Here is an 18,876-nt window from a genome sequence, read left to right as displayed (position 1 = left end):
CTGGAGTCTAAAACAATCAGCCATCAGGTGACCATTTTTCTTACAGTAATCACAAATCAGTGACTTCTTCTCAAAAGTATCAAATTTTGGACTAGACATATTATAACTGGACTGACTCTTATTCTGTGCAACAGGCTTACTATCAGTACGCTCAGTGCTTTGATTTTTGTAATTTCCACTTGAAGTATTAACATTTTGACCCTTGAAACTTCTTTTATGTGAAAGGGTATAATTATCTGAAATTACAGCTGCATCATGTATTGTCCCAACATTTTTGTCGTCTAAATGTGTTTTTAAGTCTAAATGAACACATTGTTTGAACTCTTCTAATAACATCAATTGTCTTAGGTTATCAAAATTGTTATCTGTTTTCTTTGAAGTAAGCCATTTATCAAATAGATCTTCTTTTTCCCGAGCAAATTCCACATAGGTTTGCGAATCAAACTTTTTATAAGATCTAAATTTCTGTCTATATGCTTCTGGTACTAGCTCATAAGCTTTCAAAACTTCCTGTTTTACCGTGTCATAATCAGAACTTTTTTCCGATGGAAGTGCAGAGTATATTTCAGCGGCCTTACCCTCAAAAACACTTTGTAGCATCGTAGTCCAATACGGCATTGGCCATTTCAAATTATTAGCAATTTTCTCAAACTGTGGAAAATATTTATCGACTGTTTTTTCACAAAATTTAGGAACCAAACGTATATTTTTTGCTGCATCAAAATAATCTGATTTCGACTGGACTTTAGTGTTATTTTCTTCTTTGCCAATTTCAATTTTTATTTTTTCCATCTCTAGCCTTTCCCTCATTTCAAGTTCTGCCTGTTTTAATTTAAGTTCATCTTGTTTTATTTTAAGTTCATCTTGTTTTTTCTCCATCTCCAACCTTTCCTTCATTTCCAATTCTTTTAATTTAAATTCATCTTCTTTTTCTTTCTTTTCCATTTCTAACCTTTCCTTCATTTCCAGTTCTGCTTGTTTTAATTTAAATTCATGTTCTAATTCAAGCTGTTTTAATTTAAAGGCATCAACATTTTCGACCTTCAGTTCAAGAGCCTCTTCACCTAAAATTTCTGCGTCAACTAATTTGTCTATAACCAAATTTTTTATAATTTGTTTTCTCATAGATACTTTAAAAACTAAATTGAGATGTTTAGCAAGCAACACTAATTCCTCTTTCTTTAAATTATCAAAACTCTCCAGGTCTGGCGTTTTCAAAAATTTACCGGCATCAAATGCCATTTTGTAGAATTTTGTTGGCTAGTTCTTATAAAAATACAGAATAAATTTTGAAAAATATATTTTCAGTCTCCCGGACGAGCCCCCAATTTCTGTTACGGCCAGAAATCGCCTTTAAATTGTAGCCAACAAAAGACACAAACAAATCAATAATAAAATTTAACAATATTTATTATACAAAAGTTTGCAAGAAGTATTACACAAATATTACTGTCAACTTAACTGTCAAAATATGAGTCCAATCTTTTATCTTTGTCTGTATCCGGATATCTTTCGGAATCCAATCTGAATATTACGGTCACAATCCAGTATGATGTTGTTTGCAGAATAAAAATGTCAATCCAAATGCTATGAATATTAATGTCTATCGATGTCTAAGTCCAAATCCAAGAATGAGAGTTTAACTTTAGTGTCTGTATATATATAATTGTCAAGGAAAATTCTAGAACAATCTATACTGGAACATCCTAGAAAGTTACAATGGAAGTTTCTAGTAAAATGTAGAAGTTTATATAACGCATCGTTTATTAGGATCATTCTGGAAAGTTCCAATCATTCTGTAATTGTTCCAGAGAATTCTAAAATTATTCTGTAAACAACTATCAGGCCACACAATACAAATCAGGCCAATATAAATAAATACAATAATTACAATATCATAACAACATGTTCTGAATTTACTTAGAATTTCGGGATTTGTTCTCAAAATTAAGTAAACTGAATTACCAAAAAAAATCACACTATTTTTAGACGAATACCTAAACCTTGCGAAAGATATAAAAAGGCAGGATGAGCAACTTGGCAAAAAGGCCGAAAAACGATTTATGTAAAAAAAAAAAAAAAAAAAAAAAAACCTGACAAACTATAGCTAATAAAAACTAAAAAGGCAAGACCAAATAGACTAAAAATAAAAAAGACAGGAGAGAGATTATACTTCGAAAAAATAACTAACTGTTTCAACAAGGTCCACCCTCCCATCAAAATAAAATGATAGAGCTCTTAATCCAGAAATAACTGAGAGGAGAAAGTTGAATTAAATATTTCGATGTGAAACCTTAAGATTTTAAAGTTTAAAATTTTACTAGTGCACAAAATTATAAATTTAATGGATTTTACATGCACATATATGTATCATTGACAAGCTAGAATTGCTATGGGATAATCAAGAACACAATAATGTACGTGAATACGACGATGAAAGTTATAACAACCTTGACCGGGTACGTGAATACTGATCAGTCCATTCAAATTATAGTACGCGTGTTCTATTTTCGGAGGTGTGAGGGCGAAGGTTTGAATTGGCCAATGAAAACGATCGTTCCTTTACGAGTTAATCTAATAAAGTGTGTTTGACTGATTAAGTTGCACACATAGTATATGTGCTTGGCCACATATTAGTGTAATCTAAAAAAGTTTGTTTGACTGATTACGTCGCACTACCTTTCGCTAAGCTTGGCCGCATATTAGTGTAAAGGAATCACAGTTAACTCATTTTAATTATTGCGATAAACATTTTTTAAGGCTGCAAAATCATGAAAATGGAAAAAATATAAAGCTGACTGAACTAGTAAAACGATATTAAACATGCAAAGTACCAATGGAAATACAATGAAATTGGTTTTATATTTTAAATAAAATTGTCAAACACAGAATGTTAAAATACCACACAATACCTACATGGTATTGTAATAAAACGTCTACTTACATTTATTCTTTACTTGTATACCCACCTAATAAAGGTAACTGAAGGTATGTGTACCAACGGTTTACAGGAAATGGTAGATACGGGTGTCCTCCCCGATGGGATGCGATGTCCCCTCAGAGATATTACAGATTTTGACTGTTTAAAAGAGGATGGAAAGAACAAGAGTACGAGAACGATTGAATGAGAAAATGAGTGCATTAGAATGAATAAACAAGTGTGACAGAATAAGTAAACGGAGTGAACGGAGAAAATGACGAGACAGTAAACGATAAGTGTACGAGTAACAATGAATGACAGGTAGTTAGTGCACGATACTGTGAGTGAATCGAGTTAATGAGTGAGAGTGTGAAAGTGAAAGAGCAAAGACTGAGTTACACTGATCGTAACTAACTGTTTAACATTCAATTTGTATGTCTTGTATTGAATTGCATTCGTTTAATCTTGTTTATAACACGAAAATCGAAAAGACACAATGAAATTTAATTGTATGTTTTCGGTTTTTTTTATTGATTTATATATATTTGATAACACAAACAAACCCATTTTTAACGGGAGCTTACTATGATGAATTTATAGCATTACATATTCAGTTGATGGTATGCGAGGTAAACTTTTTTTTTAACCTTGAACCTTGTCACGAGTATGAATAATATATTTGTTATTAGTCATATTTCGTAAATTAAGCAAAATTTAAAATCATTATCTTTTTGAAGTTGACAATCCTAGCATTAGGCAAAAAAAAAAATACTATGAAATATGATTCTCTAGGATTCAAAAACAATAAAAATATCAAATCATTGTAGCCAATCAAAGCAACGTTTTGTTATTTGCGGCCATTAACTTTACCGACTTATTAAGAAAATAATCCAAATAGTTTAGCTGCTAATTGTGATATTCAAAATGTTCCACGCTTGCGTAACACATCTTAGTGTTCAATAGAAATTAACATTACTTATTTACCAATTTTAAGTAGTTATTGTGACAGAAAATATATTATTTTACCGGACTGCTGCATCTCATGTTAATGAGGTTTGTTTTTGTCAATTTTTTTTATTCACAACAATGGGGTTTTCAAAGTATCATTTTATAAAATCTGACAAATTTGCATAACCTGGAGCTTCAAAACGACCTCCATGGCCAATACTTTCTATTATATTTTTTTTTAAATAACATGATATAAAAACACTGTGCGGGACAAATTTGCCATTCCGGTATCGGCAAATCTGACTTTGTCGGTTTACAAGATATCAAAAAAAAAATTTGCCCAGTGATAGATTATTGAAAAATTAAAAAAATGCCATATGTCCCAACTTGTCACTGTTGTCACTCTTGTCACTGCAGCTGATTAAAAGTACATTTCCCATGGGAAATTTGATAATTCCCATGGGAATATTAGAATTTCCCATGGGAACATTGGAAGTTCCCATGGGAAAAATTACTTTTCCCATGGGAAGTTTAGAGTTCCCATAGGAACTTTAAAGTTCCCATGGGAAAAGATGAATACAAAAAGTTCCCATGGGAATTAATTCTTCCCATGGGAACAAATTTTCTTCCCAAGGGAACAATTTTTCTTCCCATGGGAACAATATTTCTTCCCATGGGAACAAATCTTCTTCCCATGGGAACAATTTTTCTTCCCATGGGAACAATTTTTTTTCACATAGGAACAATTTTTCTTCCCATGGGAACATACTATATTACAATACAAACATTATTTTCCATTTGAATTTTTTTCTTCAGAAAAATTACAATTTGTTGCAAATACTGGATATATGAGAATAAAAGAGAATATACTTCTGCCTTAGCTGGATGGAAAGCTGTAGGGCATAACACATTTTTGGAACCTTGTAAAACATCTCAGAAAAGCAGATTTGTCTCCGGGACAAGTTTGCAATTCCGCTGAGTGCAAAAGTTGTTCACCTTAATTTTTGGAGTTAAGTCAAAATGAAGTTGATAACTTGGTTGGTATTGGTTCCCTGATATTTGTCCTAAAATTGTTTGGCTCTAGCACCACTGTTAAAAAAGTTATGCCCCTTTTTTCAACAATTTCCTTAGAGGAATAGTTGTTTTCCTCAAGGGAAATCAAATTTCCCTAAAGGAAAAAGATTTTTCCTCAAAGGGAAATTGTTTTTTCCTCAAGGGAAATTGTTTTTTCAAGGGAAAAAGATTTCTTTCAAGACAACAAATTTCCTCTAATGAAATCATTGTTCTTCAAATTTCCTCTAAAGAAATTTCTGAACATCAAATTTCCCTTATTTGTTCTTGTTAAACATTTCTTTGCTATACCATGTATACAAACAGTATGAATATAATTATTACAAGACTGTATAGTTGATGCAAATGATATTCAAAACTTTCATAAATGTTTGACTCAACATTTTAATGACATTGAAAATTGATAAAGTCTGACTGTTTAGATCTAGGTATTGTTCATACTTTTTATAAAATTTAACTATGATTTATAAAAAAAATTTGTAGCAAATGATTCTATTTTCTTTGTAATTGTTTCAATGCAATACATTAATAAGCAACCAATTTGAATGTCATACCATTTGTGGTGTTCTAAAGAATTTGTTTATATATTTGCAGATTAAATAATAAAATATACACTTTTCGTCTTATTTTAAATTAAAATTTTCTTCTGTTTCAGCTTGTGTACAGTTTTCAATCCACTACGTAAGAATTCAGTGAATACATTATTCCATTCACTTTATAACATTTTCCTTCAATTCTAAGAGAAAACATTTTTGCAAATTGTTCTTCAATGATCTTCTTCCGTATATTTGATATGAGGGAGCGATATAAATGAGTGGATAAAACTGGTGTTCCTTTGTTCTGCATTCTCCTTTCTTTCGAATAATATATATAATATGTTGTTGCTTTTATGCAATAGTGTTTTTGTGTATCTATGATAGAACTCCATTTTGTTTATTGGCATTATCATGTGATAATGATGAAATTTCCTGTTTCTTTTTTGCAGGAAAGCACACATTCCAGTTCAAATTAATTCAATTATGCACTTTGTAAATAAATTTCAACTTTAAGTTTCCTCTTCAGTAATGACCTATTGATCATGAAAACCAAGATGTCTGATCACCTATAAATACACAAAATAAACAAATAAAATGTTATAAATGGAGAGAGAAACAGCAATAAATGTTTTTCATATGTATCTTTCTTTATTACAATTCATTAAGTAAACTTGAACCTTGCGAAAAATAATTAGCTGTGATGTAAGACTAGAAAGTATAAAACGCAAAATAAAGTAGTCGCGAAAAATTAGTTGATTTACATTAGTCCAGTCTGTGTTTGCAGGAAATTTACATCATAGGTTGCCATATTCCTATTGTGCCTGTCCAAAGTTCAGAGCCTGTAGTTTTTGTAAGTTTAGTCTGACACTAAAATTTAGTGGTTGTTGTTGTTGTTGTTTCATACCGGTTATATTTATTTTTTGTAATTTATTTTGTAATAAACTAGGCAATTAGTTTTACAGTTTGGACATGTTGGATTGTTTCAATTTTTCATCTTTGGGTCTTTTATAGCTGCCTTCTTTGACTATAGGGTATGGATTTTCTCATTATTGAAGGTCGTCACAGGCCTATAATTGCTTTCTTAAAGCCATGATAGTTTTCATATTTAATATACCACATCTTTTAATTTTTATAGTAATCATGATTATCATCTTTCAAGTTCAACAACTTTAAAAAATAAATAAAAGTGGCCTTACCATTTAGGTTTAGTTTGCTTCTGCAAATTTTAAATTGCCTATCATTTCTGCTGTTTATAATTTCTCTGTATCTTCTATAGTTCTTGTCCTATACATAAAAGAGTAAAAGTTATTATTGAATGGCATCTTGCATCAATATTTTTTTTTTGCTGTTTAATGTACATGATGTATATTAATGTGTGTTTAATAAGAAGAGTGCACACGCTGAAATGTCTCGCCTTCTTTTACTAATCATTGATAATATGTTGATAGTCCTAAGTATAAAGCTTTATCACAACTGTCACATAAACTTAACATTAACCAAGATAAATAAATAAAGACTAATGAACCATGAGAATGAGGTCAATGTCAGATGAACCATGCCAGGCAGACATATACAGCTAACAAGGTTTCAATGCAACAATTATAGTTGACCTATTACTTATAGTTTAGGAAAAATATACCAAATCACAAAAACACTGATCAATGAACCGTGAAAATGAGATCAAGGTCAAATAAAACCTGTGCCACTGACATATAGATCAAAAAATATTTCTATACACCAAATACAGTTGACCTATGGCTTATAGTATTTAATAGATAAAGACCAAAACTCAAAAACTTAATTTTGACCACTGAACCATGAAAATGAGGTCAAGGTCAGATGACATCATCCCACTAGACATGTACACCTTACAACCATTTCATACAACAAATATAGTAGACCTATTGCATAAAGTATGAGAAAAACAGACCAAAACACAAAAACTTAACTTTAACCACTGAACCATGAAAATTGTCATAAATAGCATAGACACCTCTTAGTTTTGAGAAAAACATGCGTTAATTGTGCAAGTATAATCATCGATAAATCATGCACAAGATTGACTTTTTTTAAAAAGCCTATATATTGAAATTTTCTGAAAATATTGCATGCATTTATTAATATGACCAATTTCAAGAAATGCGCAAAGATGTGAGATGATTTATATAATTGTAATTTCAGGAATTTACAGTATTTGCTTTCATCCCCACTGCATTTTGCACTTTTCCCACGTCAGGAGCCAGAAGTTATGGCCTTTGTGACCTTTGTATGATTTTTATTTTAGTTTCTTTTTTAATATCAAAGAGTTTAATATGACGTCCATTATCACTCAACTAGTATACATTTTTGTTTAATGGCAAGCTAAAGCATGCCTCACAGGCAGGGATCCAGGAGGGTCTGAGGGTTGGACATGTTGGAACCCCCCTTTCTACATTGTTCTTTATTGGACGATCAATGCATTTGAATTTTAAAATTAACACCATTCGAACGTAAATATATTTCAAAATTAAGATGCTGCAATGTACAATCCCAGTAGAGCTGGGAAGATGGTATAAGTCATTCCAAAAGAAGAAAGGACATGCAATCTGTGTTTAACTGCAATTGGCAATGAATTCCATTATTTATTTGAATGCAATTCTTTATTAGTTAAAAAATATCAGAAATCAGCATATTCCAGAGTACTATGTGAAATATCAGAATTAAGCAAAAATGAAAGGACTAACTGTCATTGACAAATATTAACTTATTATTTAAAAATGTGTCTAGTTAACTAAAATATTATAATGTTAAAATATTATAATATAAAGTAATTTTCCATATATTTTATTTCTAAGTTGTTTTTTTTTTTTTTAATTGTATGTGATTGTATTTTGTAATTTACCTCTTGTTTCACATGTCAATGTGACGGAGTGTTTTTCAAATAAAGCATATTGTATTGTATTGTATTGAATGGGGACATGTAGTTGGACCCCCCCCCCCCATTTGTCTTTGGTTAGGAACCCCTCCTCGGGTTGTGGGATTTTCTCGTTGCATTGAAGACCCATTGGTGCCCTTTGGCTGCTATCTGCTCTTTGGTCTTTTGATACATTCCCCATTTACATTTCGATTTTATATTCAGTTCTATTATAAATGTTAGAATCTAGACTTCTTGTTGATTTGGTTTCACATTTCGGCTTCGTCAGAGGAAAGCGTTCCAGAAATAAAATAGCCTTGCAAGACGTCATAATTATTTGGACTAGATTTTCACCACCATCAACATTGTAAAGCTTGTCTCACTGTGGAAGAAATGAGTTTGGCGCGTTTACAAAAATATAATTGTCTGTGCTGACAGGGGAGTGTGTGTGCATACCATTATTTAAATTTTCTAAACCTTCTTTTTCAATATTTTGTGCATTTCTTGGTAATATACTGTCAGACCTCGAGTGCTGCTTTACAAAAACGATCAACTTACAAGTAATGCAGGGGAAGGACACTAGCTAAAAAGACCAAAAATAAGCCACAACTAATGGGGTCTCATTGGGGGTTCTGTTCACGGATCTCGCTTTATAGTTACTATTTATTTTTTTTAGATTCCCGCATCCCGCTTACACTATGTAAGTAAACAATTCTAATATTTTTGTAATTTCCTATGTCCCGCTAAACTTCATTTCCAGTTTTCACGGCACAATAATTTGACTATTGGTGACACTAAGTACTGTGGTATTTTCAGTGGGTATTTTACCAATAAGGCCATATATTTCGGTGTGTAGAAATACCGCAAAGGAATTCTTAATGGCGCTGACTAAGAAGAAAGTTTTTGCATTAAGGACACCAGAGACATTATACACATGTGTATATATGTCTCTGAGGACACTAAAACGATGTTTTAAGATCACAGAGAATATGGATATATAGGAGGATATGATTAAATACCTCATATCTGTAAAGTTTGAAGTTAAATGACTTTTTAATCAACGCGTGCCACTCGGCACGTGACCAACGGCTTATTGCAAATTCACTAATCATCATGTTCAATCAACCTAATCCAATACACAATTGTCTTTTTATCGTTACTTATTGATTAATTAATGGTTGTTGTTGAATAAACCTAACGGTTTAGCGTGGTAAAATTTCAAGTTTATGAAAGAAAAATTAAAAAAAAAATGAATTTTGTGTTTTAAAACTTTGCCTTTGTTATATTTTGTTTTTAAGGAAATTGCTATGCAAGCTTTTTTTTTTTAAATTAAAGAACCCTATTTTGAGATACACATTGAGACAAAAATGCTTTTGAGATTTCGTTTCCTTGTTAACAACACAAGAGTTTACATATATTATCATTATACCTTGAATGAGTGACATATGCATGCATGAGAGTATGTGGTGTCCGTGGGGTTCTTCAAAATCCGATTACAGAAGTAATATAGAAAAACTCCAAGAGGTAAAATTATATTACGTTTTAAAAAGAGACTATAAATCATAACTGTCTCCTATGAACAATAACTTTAAAACTGATGTCAATGCTTTTTTTTTAACAATTCATCTTTATTTCAACAATTGAAGATGAATACCATTTTATTTTATAATGTAATAAGCATCGTGATGTAAGAAATATAATTCACAATGTGTAGGCGCGAATCTAGAGCTTGAAGCGGAGGTTTGGGGGAGGGGGTACGTGATAAATGTTTAGAATACTAGAGAAGTTTTCTTGTTATATAAAACCATATGTTTTTCAATAAATGGCAAACGTTTTGTTCATCCGGCATATGGTTACTCTAAATAAACTTTTGATTAGTTTAATTATTTGATTACAGATCGTATCTACCCGTTTTGCAATTGCTGTATCACCCTAAATGAGGCTAATAAAGATATGTATAATAAAATATAGAGGTAGCAGTCTTGGATTGTCTTAATTAAATCCTTTGATCCTCTAATTATCAAGTTACCCTCTGGTCAATGTAATTATGACTTGTGTATATTTAAAGAAGTTACTATATATATCTTTATTCTCATAAAGCAAATGCATTACATCGGTACAGAGATAACAAATACAACAATAAATATTTACAATATGTACAAAACAAGCGAGAGATGTTACAAAAGTTACAAGCCAGGAGTACAAGCACGGGCCGACAAACACAAGTATTTATATTTTCTATAAAAAAAACAAAGCTTCTTCAGAACTGGTTTTCTTGTACTTGACATAACTTCAGAGAATTTAACTGTATTTTGCCGTTTTGTAAAATATGCAGTTAAAAACTCTTTTCGTTTTTGATTGTAAAATTTGCATTCAAATATAAAATGATATTCGTCACCTATTTGTCGATTGTTACATAAAGGCTGCAAAAGCGGTTTTCTCTGATTACGTTTTGCCATCTTCCTGTTTCAATCGGCAACTTAGTATTAGTCGTTTGAAACCGACAAAAAACAATAGCGTCTTTGAAGTCCAAAATATTAAAATATTCTTCAATTTCAAGTTTTTCTTAAAATTTTTGTAGTTTATACCTTTTGACGAATTTTGAATGAGGGAATTCCAGTTCTGAATATATTGATCTAGCAATCTCTGCTTTATGACAGTTTTTAACCATTCTTTATTAACAAAATTTTGTGACTCCCATATGTTTGAGAAACCACAATCTTGAAATATTTCTTGTATAAACAAGATCCATTTTATCTGGTTATTATGTAGCGACAACGTGTCACCCTATTCAATATATATTTTTATAGTAAAGATAACATTAAAAAATATTTTAAGATTTTCAAGCGGTGTGGTTGGGTGTCACGTTGACCAGGGGGGGGGGGGGGGGCTGGGTTCACCTTAATTATGATTAAAACATGCACTGCCTCTAATCAACAGAAACTAAAATCTCATTAAAAATGAAAAATCAGAATATATTTTAATATAAAATTTGTAGAACAGAAGTTAAGTATCCCATAAAACATAATGAATCATTATGTATACATGCAGAGACCAAAGCAGCAAAGATATAGTCAATAGAATCTATTTGCATTTGCCTATGTTCTATCCTTATAAAACCTTGCTGTGAGGCATGGTCCCTGAAAAATGAATGAAGTATTGGCAACTGGACGTTAAGCAACCAAATATAAATCCTCACTTTTCCGTGAAGTGTTCACAATTATTTGTCTTTTTAAAATTAAAAGGATTAAAAATTCCCAAACTGAAAAGAGTTGAAAATACTTTATTACTTTAGAAGTAAAAATTATAACAGACAGAATAAATACGGCAGAAACAAACAAATGGGGAAAAAATAGAGAACAATTTAAAATACCATATATACATGTTTAAACTGTATACTAGCAGATTATGAACGGGTCAAGGTTGAGCGAACGTGAATTTCTACCTATTACACTAAAAAGGTGACAATCAATTTTTTTAGGCACGTGTCGAATACACATTCGATAACTTTCTAATTAAAAAAGGTATAATTGTAAAATTTAAAATTATGAATTTTTAAAAAGTCTATTTTTATATGCCATGTCCTTTGTAATGCCCGCGTCACACTGTCCCGATTTTTACGCCGATGGCAACACGATTATGAAAATTTTCAAAATCGGGACTGATCGTATCCAGATCGGGCTATTCGTAGTGCCATCTTTAACCTTCGTAGAACCATCGGCCACTTTTTCTAGCCTTCGGGGACAACTTCGGGAAGGGTTCTAAATTTTTTAACATGTTAAAAAATCCCCGAAGGTGCGTCCGATGTTGAGGGTTCGTATTGAGTTCGTATCACCATCCTCACCATCGTAATGTCACCGGGAATGCATCTTTGAACATCGTATTGCATTCGTGTTTCCATCGTTTCCATCGGGCAGTTTTGACATTACGATGTCTACACGAATGAATCACGAAGCTACCCGAAGGTCTTACGATGGCAACACGACTTCGTGAAGACCTCGTAATCCCGTCATGATGCCATCGAATAAAAGTACGAAGGTGACAAGATGGAACTACGACGGCAATAAATCCAGCTAAATGTAAGTTAATTTTCGCGCTTAAATACATTTAAAGTGCCATGCGCGATATGCACTGGTCAGTCTACTACGACAGTTAAGAAAGACGTTCACAAAACATGGAGCCCATATCATATGATTCTATGAGAACAAGAAAGGCGACAGCGTTGTTTCTATTAATTCAAATGGAACAAAAAGAGCAGGTATTACAGGCTCAGGATTTACTTTTACAGATAAAATATTATTTTTTGTCAATTTTTCATATCAAATAACATAATGAAAATCATAAACGCGCCTCGTATACCAACACTGCAGGTACACGTATATAAGGAAACCAACTTTTTCTTCATTATTCTGATTTTTTATGTATCGTCCGAGATGTTGTCACACGAATGTTTACTCCATAAACATTTTGTTTTCTATATGTCATATTTTGCCGCATTTGTTGCTTTCCCCACATCCTTCCTTTAGTATATATTATTATGATATTCTCCTGGAAAGAGCTCTTTTTGAATAAAAGGGATCAACGAACCCATTACCTTACCTTTAAGATAGATCAGTAAACATGGGCATAATTATGGGTGATTATTCAGACTAGTGCACACATTTTACAGTTCAAACAAGGCAATGCCGAGCGTGGCATCCCCTCGTATGTAACATATTGGGGACAAATATGGACACTATATTTGTATATGACACATGCAGAAAATGGTAAATTGAATACGCATATTTGATACATAAACTATTTTTTTAGAAATCAACCAAATTATTCAGTAACTGGAAATACCCACGGTCTTCCGTCTTATGATTAAACCAAAAATTGAATGTACAATATAATATATATTCAATATTGATCAAACAATTTAAAACGCGTGATGCCTTCGGCATATAATTTAAATGCATCGTAAGCTGTACAGACATCATATGGCCATCGCGCCATCATCGTAATCCATCGTGTAGCCTTCGTGATCCATCTTGTAGGCTTCGGCTGAGATATAAAGCTTAAATACCGTCTTCGGTTAACCTTAGTATGTCCATCTTTTGCTATCGTATATACTTTCGGCACCCTCGTATAGACTTCGTTATTCATCGTACTTGCTTCGGTCACTTTTTGGTATTTTAACGAGATCGGGACCAACTTCGTACGAACTTACAATTTTCGCATTCGGGTGTCCATCGTATATAAAAATCGGGACAGTGTGACGCAGGCATTACAGTTGTATCATTCCATCAGGTCCTTAGTGCACATTTTTGTTCTTAGTGCACTAAGGAGATCCTTTGCGGTATTACTACGGACCCCATATATTTGAAGCTGTTCAAAATACTGTACATTATAGGTACGTGTATCAGATTGAACAATAATTGTCATATATATAAAAAGAATAGGTAATCTGGTATGAAATATGTCCACTGGAACGACCGTGCAAGTGCTATATATATATTATAGCCAGTCAAGGTCGTTAAAAACTTCCATTTGTTGTTGTCCACTGAAAATAAGCTCTTGAATACACGAATCCCCGTTTTATTAATGCCAAATTTATTTGTTAGTATTTCTTATTCTTTTTCTTATGATTTTATCATATTTTTTTTTGTGAAATTTTCTGTGTGGTTGAACATGAAATTGCCTCCGATGCTACAAAGAAAATTTGTTTAATGTCAAATGTTGCAATATATGCTAAGTATTACACGTGGACAGGATGTTCCCCAAAAAATAAGTTATACAAACCCCAAGGGTACACGCTAGTGTCATATGGAAAATTACTGGGTCACCTGTAAGATGGTAATCAGCCATGCAACTAATCAGGTTACTTAACTGACCATGTCACTTCAATTTAAAGTTTATCGGTAGATCAAAATGATAAATTCGTTTTAATTAAACATTTCAGATCTAAAGGATTTATCATTATAATGAAGTGAAATAATTAAACCATATCGTATTATTTTCAAAAGATTATTTATTTTCATATTTTTTTTATCTATGCCGGGAAAGAATTGAAAACTGTATTTATAATTTTTAAATTTATTTTATAAAAAATCCGTGTAGGTCTCATGAAATGGAACCCACGCATTCCTACTTAAGATTTATAAAGGAGTAGGTTCAGTAAGACCCCTTTTCGGCCCCAAAATATAGCAGTTTTACTAAATTGTATAGTACTAGAACCGAACACCTGTTTTGGGATATATATACATATAGTTAATTTACCGTAAATAACTGCGAGAAAATGAATAATACACAAGTTGATAATTGTCTCTTCTCTGCTCATTAATTTGCATGCAATATTTTCTCTGATTTACTTGTGAGATCACCGACACTAATAATAATTACCTAAAAAAAATAGGTGCTCCGTACTGGGAAGATCATATCGGATCCTATCAATTTATTGGTTCCATTCCCCCAATTAAATGAGTCTACACGTCTCCTTAGAAAAAATGCCTTGCAATGCGTCTGAACTACTAAGTACTTCCATATAATTTCGAAAACAGATAATAATCTATTTCACTGGATGAGATTGGGCTGACGGATTTTTAAATGGAAATGTATTAAAGGGAAACTTCGCAAAAAAATCATAAATTGATATTATGTCCATTCTGTATAAAAATGCTCAAATTTATAGATATTAAAGTTTTATTCCGCTAAATAAGAGATCACCATCGATTTTAAATTTTGAGTATCAGTTCTCTACTCTCCGCCATCTTGTCACCTTCTCCGATGAAAAATCCCGATATGTCAATAAACCACAAAGGAACAAAACTACAGTAAACGATGTAGTCGTAATTGCGTGTCGATATCTTGTCAATCGTACGGTTGTTTTATCTGACTGACTAACTTGATACGGAAAATGGTCTTACAAATGTATATTTTTAAATAACCATATAGTCTGTTATTTTTAAACTGATAATATTGTAATTAGTTAAAAAGTCAAAGTTCAAATCATAAAATGATAAATAAGACAAGTGTTCCGTGGAAATTGTTTTCGAAAATCAAATTCGTTCATAATTCTTTCAAGTAATAAACTTTATTTAAATAAATTCGGATCTTCCCTTATCTGATCACCAGCATGGCTAAAGGTATTACTCCCAAAGGTATTGGAAGGGGTGTAAGGTGACACGTCCAGGTATTCAATCGATTTCCTGTCCGGCGGGCTTGCAAGTTCATGCATCGTTTCACTTCTGTAGGTATTGATCAGTGTACACGACCGTTACTTATAACTTTCCATTTTGAACTATCAGGTGCATGTATAATATACATTTTTGTCTTGCGTGTCCGAAAGTGATATAATATACTAGTCATTACTGAACTCATACGCTTGTTTATAAATAACATTTCTGGTGTAAAGAATATTATTTATAAAAAAAAAATAATACAAAAAAAAATAATTGAAGAAATACAAATCTATTTACATATTTTTCCAAGGGTTAATTTGGGAAAATGTAATATATACTCGTTGTCAATAGTTTAGGACAGATTGGAACATACCAGAATTATTGATCTAAAAAAATGTGCGCACTTGTCGACGATTCGTGTATACATACGCCTGGTAGAAAGTTACGGAACTATAGTCACTAGCGCAATTTAAAATATGTATACATGTATACATTGAACATAAGAAAGAAACATACATTTTGTGTAAATTGTGGTAAAAGTTTTGTAAATAGACTAGTCCATGTATGCCAACAGTATGTAATCAACGAATTCGATAGACTATTGTATACCAAAAGAAGAAGAAGAAAAAAAAGAAACAATTTGATTTAAATACAGGTCAATTTATAACTTGCTTTGGTTCATCGAAGTTAAGAACATAGTAAACTCACAGATTTATATATCAATTAAATTGTTCTCGAATAAAGGACGAAATTCGTCATCATCTGTCTGTATCTGTAATCGTAATTCTGCCAATCAAGGCACACCTCCATTCACACAGAGGAAAATGTCAATACGCAATATAACACAATACAACGCGCATCACTTCATATATTAAAATTTTCCGCCACCTCAAGAATTTATGTTACATACACAAAATAAAACATTAGAAAAAACTTTGATAGAAATAAAACTAAAATGTTCTTTGAATACAAAAACAACTCATTCTGGGACCATGTGTGCCCGATATGTACTAGCAAGGCCAATCTTACTAAACTACACTATTAAGCAATTAGAAGTTAGATTTTCTACTGCCTTGCTTATCTATATTAGCTAATAAAGCATAGCGTTTGTTATGCATATTATAAAGCAACTGTCTACACAGGGGTTCCAAAATATTACTGGTTTCCTCAAAAACAGCTCTGTTTGCATTAATGTCTACATAACAGAACGGATTGATGATTAGTTGGATAAGATCGATTGGAAACGAAGTTGCAACTTTGGCTAGGATCAGGCTTCCATTATCTAAGATCTTTGACAAAAGTGGTATTCTTGTCTCTTCTAACTTTTCACACAATAGAATAAAATGTTCCACCGTTTCATCCGCTTTACCACAGAGTTTACAAGTTGGACTTATAAAGTTATTCTTTGAAAATGATGCCTTGTGGGTTTGTAGGATATAGTTCCCAATTGAAATTTTAAGACGTACAGGAATTTTTCTGATGTCCTTTAGATTTGCATTAACTGATATAGCTAAAGGATGTACAGATCCAATATTATATTTATGGTCCATAATCACAATTGTTCCAACATTCATGTAAAATATATGCAACTGGACGTACACTAATAATCCCCAAGGAATGTGAATATTTTCTAGGAAAACTATTGAGTATCAATTTCGGGATTTATTTTCTTTCTTGATATTCAATGACAGCAATTTAAAGAATAAACTGCTTGTCGGATATTTGTCCGCTTTAGGGGTATTCTTGCAAGTTGAACAGACTTATAATAACATTCAAAAATAGGGAGAGATAACATTAAATTCGTTGTCTTTTAATTTTAAACATCGTTGATCAAATAGTTATTTAAGTATATATATACGTTGGGAGACGACGATTATTATAGTTGTCTCAGATTTTAATAAGGACGTTCCCCATTATGAATAAATTTGGTTGACGTTTATCACACTTCAAAAAAATATCTATTCGTAATTTTTCGATTCCATTACAAAAATATTTTTTTCTTTATTCGTACATATTATATTCCGCTTCGGTAGAGTTATCTTCAGATAGTTTCATATATTAATTAATACATGGCTTTCAAAAGTCTAAATGTAAGTGTTCTCGTACATTTTTTCGCCTAATAAAGACAAATAAAAATGATTTAGTAAAGCTATTTCTAATTTCTAAGTCCCCCTTTTTTATGAGACATAAATCAAGGACAAGACTTACTAGTGTGGATCTAGCCGGCGTTAATATTCATGAGGCTAGCCGTCAATAATATTCATGAGATCAAAACCGCGTTCGATGAAATGTTTTGGGTAGTTATTAGATTGTGACAATAAATTAAATTTTGCTACCGTCATTATCCATTATGGTAATGCTATTTATAGCAATATAAAGTAATTAAGAAATAGTAAGCCAATAGGTGTCTTCTGCAAGGTCCGCGTCATTTAAAATGAAAGTAAATGAAAAGTTTAATTGCATTGCCTCACACAACACAAAACAATTATGATCATTAAAATGTTGTTATTATTGAATCAATGTAAACTTTAGTAATTAAAACAAGATGATTAAATAGAGGGTAATTAAATGGAATTAATTGTCATATGGGCATTCCATAATCTGTTCGTTGTCTACAAATATAGTCCAATTCTAAAACTAAAATATACAATACATATGATAGTATCACACAATTAAAAAGATCAGAAAAACAAGAAACATAGTTAATTGAAGACATATAATAAACAGAAAAATAGAAACTGTCAATTACTATTTCAATGACATAATTCTTCAAAATTACGGAGATCAATAAGAGTCTTTAATCTTTAATTCAGTCCATATTATTGCCTCTAAAATGGCCCATATCACTTATGCCCTAGACCCGTACGAGTTAGTCAGAAAAGGATAAAGGGGGGGGGGGGGGTACCCTGGTATATCACAAATTCGAAAATGAACTATTGCCGGCTGGCCAAACGAAGAGATTCTCCACGTGGGCAATGATACCAGAGGAAGAGGTACTTATTGCCTTTAAAATGGCCCATAGCACTTATACCCTAGACCCGTACGAGTTTGTCAGTAGAGGGTTCAAAGGGGGGATATGGAATCCAAGATACATCGAATTCGAACTGAACTATTGCCGGCTGGCCAAACTAAGAGATTCTCCACATCGACCATTATACCAGAGGTAGAGGTTGGTATTGCCTCTAAAATGGCCCATAGCACTTATACCCTAGACCCGTACGAGTTTGTCAGTAGAGGGTTCAAAGGGGGGATATGGAATCCAAGATACAACGAATTCAAACTGAACTATTGCCGGCTGGCCAAACTAAGAGATTCTCCACATCGACCATTATACCAGAGGTAGAGGTT

General features: G+C 32.2%; 1 long non-coding RNA gene across 1 annotated transcript; it reads right to left on the bottom strand.

Moving 5' to 3' along the window:
* Positions 1–4,121: 4,121 nt before the first annotated feature.
* On the bottom strand, positions 4,122–8,925 carry LOC139523412 (uncharacterized). The gene is made up of 3 exons (XR_011664609.1): positions 8,825–8,925; positions 6,672–6,759; positions 4,122–6,041 (listed from the first exon to the last, which is right to left on the bottom strand). It is a non-coding gene; the product is annotated as an uncharacterized lncRNA (long non-coding RNA).
* Between the last annotated feature and the right edge of the window lie 9,951 nt (positions 8,926–18,876).

Source organism: Mytilus edulis, chromosome 5 (assembly GCF_963676685.1).
Source record: "Mytilus edulis chromosome 5, xbMytEdul2.2, whole genome shotgun sequence".
NCBI classification, from domain to species: Eukaryota; Metazoa; Mollusca; class Bivalvia; order Mytilida; family Mytilidae; genus Mytilus; species Mytilus edulis.
Note: the sequence above shows the minus strand (reverse complement) of the source record. Positions and strands in the feature narration are given on the sequence as shown.